Source organism: Petaurus breviceps, unplaced genomic scaffold, assembly GCF_028583685.1.
Source record: "Petaurus breviceps papuanus isolate PSGF00001 unplaced genomic scaffold, PetGlider_PUasm1.0 189, whole genome shotgun sequence".
NCBI lineage: Eukaryota > Metazoa > Chordata > Mammalia > Diprotodontia > Petauridae > Petaurus > Petaurus breviceps.
The window spans coordinates 18006235-18015577 of NW_027185809.1; positions in this window are offsets into that span (position 1 = coordinate 18006235).

Below are 9343 nucleotides of genomic sequence, written 5' to 3' on the forward strand. Positions count from 1 at the left end.
ATGGACAATGCTGCAGAGATGACCCAAGTGATGCCTCAGAGACATTGGCTGTTCCTCTAACTCCAAAGGAAGGAAACAGCTGTTGTCAACTGCCTCACTCCTCCCATATTTACCTTGACTAATCCCCACAAGGAAAATGTAAAAGAATAGGCTTTCTGGTAACGTGCACTGAATAAATTCACAAATTACATCTATCCCCTTGATCTGTCCTCCATGATTGCTATGGTTCATTCTCCTTTTACATAAAGAAAAGTTAGAAGCTGCTAATCATTATTATGTGGCTAATATTCATAGGATAAAACATTAATGAAGCCATAAGAGATTTAGGAAAAGTAAGTTAGTCTTCGTAGAAATGGGAGAAAGGCTCCACAGGGAGGTGATGTTTTGCCCCTAGGAAATATGAACATTTCGATGTCACTCTACAATAGTATTTCCCAGCACGCTCAAGTACAAGACGAGAGAGATCGGCAAATTAAAACAGCTCAAATCTCTAGATATCATAGAATAAATATTTCAATCTGATGAGAATCTAAGAAAAGAGGTCCTTTATAACCTAAAGAGCAAAGGTGCCTCCTCCTGTGGGTACTTCTCTCTGAGAATCAATGGACAAAGATTTCATAGGATGAGAGACTCCACTCAGCCATAACCATCCTCTACCACAAAATCCAATTATTCCCCAATCGATAAGCAGAAAAAGGATAGGAAAAGGCCACTCTAAAGAGACAAAGTCTGAGTTACCAAGAAATACAGAGGTAATAATGATCCACATAATTAATAATGAAAGAAATGCAAATTAAAATTTTGAAGTTCTACTTCACTCCAACCAGACAGCCAAAGATGACAATAAAGGAAATGAAAGTTACTAGTGGAGTTATGGGAAAACAGGCACACTAATATATACTACACCCTAAGACCATATATTCATATAACCATTCCGGAAGAAGCCATTAAGGTCTATATCCAAAAATCAATTAAAATCTGCATACCTATCAATAGCATTAGTTAGGCCTATGTCCTACCCAAAAAAGACTAATGAAACATGGGAAGGAATAATATGCCAAAAATATACAAGGAAGCATGCATTGTGGCAAATAACTGGAAAGAAGATGGGTGTCCATTAATGAGAGGATGGCAGAACAAATTATATATGTAGAAAGTAATCACTTGACACTAACTACCTGTGTGACCCTGGACAAGTCAATCAAACCCAACTACCTCACATAAAAGAAGTAAGGAAATATTATTATACCATAAGAAATAACAAAATGGAAGTACCCAGAGAAGCCTGTGAAGACCTATGTAAATTGGTAAAGAGTAAAGTGAGAAGAAACAAGAGAAAAATTTGTATAATGAAGACAACTTTGGAAAAATTAACTGAGAGAATTAAAACTAATGCTATGATTGATCATGGCTCCAGAAGATTGAGATAAGTCATGCTTCATTTATCATGGCAGAAATGTAATGGACTAGAGGTCCATATATTATTTGTCCATTATTAAATTTGTCCATTAAATATAGACATATATTTTCAGGCACAACCAATCTAAGAAATTATTTTATTTTTATATATTTCTTTTTACACCGAAGGTCTTTTCTTTTTTTCAGAAAAGAGTATAATAGGAATTGGAATTTGAAGGTCTTCCCTGCCCCTTAACAGACCTAGGAGGGAGTTTGAAGACCTCCCTTGCTTTGAAAATAAACTCTGCCCCTTAATAGGCTGAATATAATCACATGGAGCTTGTGATGGAAGGAATTTGCTGAAGGGCGCAGCAGAGCCCTCAGGAAGCTTCCCTGCTGTGAAGGTAAGCTCTGCCCCCTAATAGGGTGAATGTGGTCACAGGAGGGAAGAGTTTGCTGAAGGGAAGCAGAGCCCACAGGAAGCTGGTCAGACAATGGGGGAGAGAGGAGAGTCATAAAGGAGACAGAGAGGTTTTCGAGTAAATATTGATCTTGTATTGGTTTGTGAGAAGGCTGAAGGATGCTGTGGCTCTCAGAGTTGTTATGGCTTCTGAATACCTTTGGTACTATGGTGGAATCAACTTACTGGTTTTAGAATTTAGTTTTCTGGTGTCTAAATAAATGCTTCAGTTCTATCCTCTATCTGAAGAGCTTGGTATTTTGGGGGTATATTTTGTGGTTAAAAGTCATGTGTTACTTATAGTCACAATCTTTGTAGTGATCATGGGCACTGTAAATATTGCATTGGTGCTACAGAGACTAATGCCAAGTAACAATATATTGCTGACAGTGATAGAGAAGAAGGTACTAAATTTTATATATACTTAAAAAAAGCAACCTAGACATAATAAAAATTCTGGGAGCCATATACATGACTCCTTTTTCCTGTTCCTTCTACATAGAAAAACGCATGTCAATTTATCTTCATCAATTTCATAATAATAAAAAGAAAGATTATTTTGAAAGGAATTATAACTTCATTGGTTTGAGTATTCTTCATCCCCCACTCACGCTCCAAATGTTGAATGTACACCCTCCATACTTAATGTTCAATAAAGTCAGTAAAGCGGTCAATAAAGTCAGCAGGTGATAGGCAACTTTCTGGGGATTAATCCCTACAAAATTAGATTGATCATCAGAAGGCAGATACAAATTTTATCCCAGGGCTTGTATTATAAGGCTTTCCACTTTAGTAGAACCTCTCAAAGTTTGTATTCTACCAGCATTCCTGTTCAGTGATTCTGTGACATCTAAGTACAAAATTTTTGGAGGGTCCAAGAACTTATATACAGACATTTTAGTTCAGTGTGCTTCAATGTTCTGGGCCCTAAATTACTTGTAATTCTCTTGGCCCAACATCCAGCCACTTTATCTGACCCTTCTGATCAAAACATAGTGCAATGAATACTGGAAGCCATTTCCTAGTGGCTTCAAATGAGTCAAGGCAAGAAAATGATTAACCAACTTGTAGATGTTTGAAAGCAGGGAAAGAGTCAAACAGTGAGTAAAGCCTTGTTGAGCAACGGGTTAGAGCAGCTGGAAACAAAGGGGATTTACACATCTGAAATCACTAGGATTGTTTTCTATTTCTTCCTTTCCCTCTGGATAAAAACAGAACTGATTTAAAACACTGAATGATGCTGCTGACAATACACTAATTCTACTGTTGCCTTTGAATGTTCACTTTCCCAAGTGATGGGAATGTAGGTGGGGTAGTGTGTAAACACTCAGCAGTCAAGATCCTAAGAAAAAAAAATATTTTACTATCATGATGTATGATATGGCCTCAGCTAATTTCTTCTAATTTGTCCTCTCCACAAATATCTTCATTCCTTTCTTTCATTTTATATTATTTTCTATTTTGCTAAATTGACCTTTGTAGTTCAGTATTCATCTCTCCAAACCCTCTCATGGCATGATATTTATAGTTATCACTCTTTTCCTTTCTGTTTCCATTCTACTTACAGGCAAATATTTTAGCTGTCTTCCCCTTATCCTATACATTTCCTGGTAATTGTGTATCTCTATCACATTTTCATTTCTTGTTTTAGCTTTCCTAGTCATCTTTATAAGATATGCCACTTTCAGGAGGTGTTATACAATTGTACATCTAGCATCATCCAGGTCCCACTTCCCTGAAGGCAAATAAGCCATAAGACTGAGTTATTTAAAGGCATTTTAAAACTTTCCGGTTCATTTCTCTTTTATTGGTGATTGCTTTATTGCCTTGAGAAAACAGCCTGGCAGCTTTATGGACTCTGCTTAAGATCTGTTGGTTTAACCTTGAATCTCAACTAAAGTCTTCTCCAAAGCACTTCTGACTATCCTTTCACATTCCCCCATGCTTGCAAAGTGCCAGCAGAGTATAGATTCCTACTCCCTTTTCCTCTTGCTTTCATTTCAATATTTATATCACATTTAGTGCATTAACATTTATTTCCATTTCATCAGTTCTGCTACCTTTGATTCTGTCATTACTTTCTATAATTTCCCCCCTGTGTCTGCCATTAAGACATCTTAGTGTGTGTTTACCTACTGGTTTCCTATCCAAATCTCTCTTTTGCCTTATATATTCTTTTAAAACACTTTTGGATGTATTTAGATTTTACTACCTGCCATTCCAGACAAAGCAATCCTTTGAAAACTGCTTATATGAGGGAAGATTCAAATAAATTTTCACTAGCAGACTTCTAATCCATTCTGTTAACAGGTCACTAGGCAAAGAATCATGTTACTTATTTTGCAGGGTATAGATAACTTTGATCTCTAGCAACTGATTAATGAGGCAAAACTGAAAAGAGAGTGGAAGGGTAGGAACTAAATTTAATTTTAGGAGCAATATATGGAAAAGAACATTAGTGAAAAGAAATAAAAGACAAAGAAACGATGAAGGAAAGAAAAGAAATGAAATTGGTGAAAAAAAGGAAATGAGGGAAAAGAAAAAGGGAACAGAAGAAAAAAGGCTGAGGAAGAAAAAGAGGGAGAATTGAAGGTGGAATCCTGCTGTTCATTCATTTGGGAAAGGAAGCATGAAGGAAAATATCCAAGGATAAGCAAATACATATGGGAAAAGCTTTCCAAAAATGTGTCGTCTCATTAAAAACAATTCTCTGTTATTAAAATATATGTTGGTACATTATTTGTTACATTTCTCCTGATCTGCTTAGATTTAGTGACTATATTCAGAGTCCTCAAAGATTTAGGTCCTGTGACACCACCCAATTACTGAAAATTATAAAGCAATTTATATTTTGTAAGCTTGTCTAACAAATAGAATAGACTGGTTGTGATGATACTCATTTTAATAACATTCAAATAATTTCCACAATATATTTTATTCCAAGAACTTTGAAAGCAATTGACATATCCAGACAGAATGCATATATATCGCTTAAACTTCTTGTCGATTATGCTTAGACATTTTCTCAGGCACTCGATAAGTTTACAGATTTAGCATTGGAAGGGAGGACATGTAGTATAAATTCTTCATTGAATCTGACGTCCAAAGATGTTGAATAGTTTAGCAAAGATCACAAAGGTGGCAGAGCTAAGATTTCAACCCAGATTTTCTGACGCCAAATCCCAAAATCAATCATCCTGTCTCTGTAAGACTTAGACAATAATAAGTTATACTAATTGTTGAGCAAATCTAGTTGAGAAAATAATAACTCCAAGGGAAAATGATATGTCTAACTCTTGGTTCTCTTGGGAAATCTGAAAAATTCCTGTGTTACCAGCTGCCTGTTAGACATTTCAAATTGAATGTTCTAGTTATATCTAGAATTCAACATATTCGAAAGAGAACTCATTTCCCCATTTGCTATCTCCTTTTCCAGTCTTTTTCTCTTGGTATTATGGCAATAGGAGTTGAAAGGATTCAGGAAAATCTTCTGCTGTAGAAGATGATGATTCAAGGATAATGCCAACGGGGGACATTAGAAAACTGGTGGTTGGTTACAACAGAAATATTTAAAATGTCCAACAGACAGTTGGTGATGCAGGACTGACTCCAGTATGGGAGACTGGTGGGAGATGCACATATCTATGAATCATTTACATGGAGATTACAATGAAATCCATGGAAAATGTCAACATGAGAAAAAGTGCAGAGAGAGAGAGAGAGAGAGAGAGAGAGAGAGAGAGAGAGAGAGAGAAGCACCCAGCAACCAGATGCTTTTATTTCTTTCTAACTTTTTATTTAAGTTCCAATATTTAAGCTTGTGATATTTTTGTTTGTTTTTTTTTTCAGTTATCTATTTATGTTCTGGTGTTTGAGTCTAAAAGAAAATTTTGAGAAAAAAAAAGTGCTCCTCCAACTTCTAATGAAAGGCTTTTATTAATGGAGAACCTCTCTCTTACTCTCCCCCCCCCCACCCCAAGGAGACCCGTTTTACTTTTGGATGACTTTAATTATTGAGAAGTATTTCTTTACATAAAGTCAATATGTACCATCTAACTAAAAAACAATTGTACTAATGTTTATTGAAGACTAGAACTTTTGATGTGAGTGATGCCAAAACCTTTTCAGGATTAGTTTCCACCTTTGGTGTCCAGACAGTCACTGAACTCTCACTTGTGGCAGCAATAAGTTTTAATGTGTACAGCAGTCACACTGTGGCAAACCATTTAGGCCACAAAACCAACCCAGGTTGATGCTAACTTATGGGCTACAAACCTGTCAGTGAGTTGGGGGGGAGGGGGAGCTAGCACAAACATGTGATGACTTCCCTAGGTGAAATAGGTAGGTGAAAAAAAAAATTTGTTCTGGGGGTGTTGGAGGCAGTTGAAGCAGGAATGATGGAATACTTAGAGCTTCATTAGACATCAAAGATGCCAAGTTCCTCCACTGCATCCTGAGCTTTTGTCCTCACACTAGAATTTTGACGACTTTGTACAACTCTAACAAGTTGCCTCATTTAAATGATTTATACTCAAGTCAAAACATATAACCCATACCACTTTGCAGTTTTTACCTACTTCAAGGTCCTATGGTGGGAACTGGGCAAACAACAAAGGAGCAGGGCACAGATGTACTGGGAGCTGTAGATATGCTCTGGAACAAAAGTGGCCCAGGCAATTTGGTCATCTTCTTATTGAACTGAAGCATAACTGGGACTCGCTATCATTCTGGGTATCTGAAAAACCTATTCTGAGAACCACAATGCTAACTTCCTGGCATGAAGAAGGTAATAGAACAGGTACTCTAAAAATTGTAAGCATCACCCAACCTCTTCCTATCTCAAGTGGGGAACCTACCCTGTGGTCAAAATACACATGCAAAAAAAAATACAAAAACTCTAAAGAGGGGGGTGGAGTCAATATGGCGGAGTAGAAACAAGACTTCCTCGTGGCTCTGGCTTCCACCTCCCCCAATTCATGTAAAAAGGGGACTCTGAACAAACTTTGGAGCTACAGAACCCACAAAATGACACAGAGAAGCTAACTTCCCACTGAGGACAGCCCGGCAGGCTGGCAGGAATCGGCCACCACAGCCTTTGGGAGCCAATTCCAAACCCATGTGAGACAGAGGTTTTAGCCCCAGGGCAGGCCTGACCCACAACCAGCTGGAGGAACTTCAATTCACTAGCAGCTGTGGCATTTTAAAGAATTATCAACACATAGATGCAAAGGACAAATCGAGAGGTCAGTGCAGTGCGGTCTTTGGGATCCAGTAGTGGGGAGTGTGTTGGCTTTTGTCCCTGGTGCAGGAAGCCACTGAGGAGCTGCAGGCCAGCAGCTGCCTCCATGTGGCAGCTTCAGCTCCTGGCCTGCAGAGTGTAGGGGACCAAGAGACCAGTCTGAGGTGTGATCGCTCTTTTTTAACCTGCTTGGATCTGGATTGTGGTCTAGAGTGGAGGTCCGGGGTGTGCAACAAGCTTGCCAGAGAAGCATGTGGTGGCTTCAGAGAGGGCACCCAAATAATACCTTCGGCAGCTGAGAAAACCCAAGCATTTGGTATGAAGCTCCCCTCTCTGGTGGCAGAGTGCTACTGTACCAAAAAGCCCAGGGGTCAAGTGAATAAGTGGCAACATGAGCAGGCAAAGGAAGAAAAATAAACAGGGCACGCCAAATTTACACTCCTATTGTGGGGCAAAAAAGATCAAAGCATGGAACAGGAGGAAGAAAGTGAAATCAGAACTCCTGCACCAAAAGCTTCAAAGGAAAATAGGAGGAAATAGGAGGGAAAAACAGGCTATAGATGACATTAAGAAGCAAATAAGAGAAGTGGAGGAAAAATTGGGAAGAGAAAGGAGAAAAATGCAAGAAAATTATGAAATGAGAGTCAACAGCCTGACTGAGGAAAATTACACTTTAAAAAATAGACTAACTAGGCCTGGAAGGCATAGAAGGCAGAGGCAAGCCCGGAAGGGGCCTGATCAACTAGGTGGGCAAGTTGTCTCACCAACCACAAGGGCCACTACCAGGCCTATCATCAAAGGACTGGGACTGGAAGAGCAAGGAAAGAAGCAAATACAGGGCTCCTGAGGCTACCACTTCATAGCCCAGAAATTTAAAAAAAAAAAGCCCCTAACAGGACCTCCAAAGACCAGGATGACAGAGTGAACCTCACCTGCTCCAAATCCCCACTCTGACACTGAAAACATAGTAACTCTTGCCCCAGGGCAAAAACCTCTACAGTAAATGCTTGGGATCCCTAGAGGAAGGGCATGGCTAGGGCCCTGCCTCAAAATGGGTAGAAAGCAGACTACAAAGACAAAGACTCTGGAGTCCTACTCTCCTCAGAGGGAGGAACCAAACTCAGAGGGAGACAATGTGGACTCCAAACCCACAGCTGAAACATCAACAGGGAATGGGTCCCAAGCACAGAAGGCTCTCCTAGTTGAGATCAAAAGGAACTTTGAAAGCTGAATGAGAGAGATAGAAGACAAAATGAATAATTATCTCAAAACCAAAATAGCAGAATTAGAAAAACATTATAATGAAGAAAACATCTCTCTAAAAAGAAAAGTGTATGTATGATATGGAAAAGGAGCTCTAAAAATTAACCAAGGAAAATGATTTGCTAAAAACTAGAATCAACCAAATTGAAACAAATAACTCTATGAGGAACCAAGAATTAGTTAAACAAAACAACTAGAATGAAAAATTAGAAAAAAAAGGTAAAATACCTCAAAGAAAAAATAACTGACCTGGAAAACAGATCCAGGAGATGTAATCTGAGAATCATAGGCCTACCAGAAAATCACAATGAAAAAATGAGCCTGGACAACATTATCCAAGAGCTCATTAAGGAAAACTGCCCTGAGATACTAGAACCTGAGGGTAAAATAGAAATCGAGAGAATCCACTGGACACCTGCTGAAAGAGATCCCAAACTGAAAAGTCCTCGAAATATTGTGGCCAAACTCCAGAACTACCAGATAAAAGAGAAAATACTTCAAGCAGCCAGAAAGAAATAATTCAAATATTGAGGGTCCACAGTGAGGATCGCACAGGATTTGGCAGCCTCTACACTGAAAGATTGGAGGCAGTGGTATACAATTTTCTGGAAGGCAAAAGAGCTCGGGTTACAACCAAGGATCACATACCCAGGGAGACTGAGCATATTCTTCCAGGCAAAGAGATGGTCATTCAACAATATAACAGAGTTCCAGACCTTCTTGATAAAAAAGCCAGAACTCAAAGGAAAATTCAACCTCCAATTACGAGATGCAACAGTGACATTAGAAAGGTAAACAAGGAAAACACACACACACCCTGTTATTTGATAAGAGCAAATTGGTTATAGACAAATAGAGGGTATGAGTATAAAACACACAAAATGATGATTTAAAAAATCTTATTAAGGGCTATAAAGGTACTGCAATGGAAGAAAGGGAATGAATGAAGTGGAAAGGGGTAAATTATGTTACACAAAAGACAT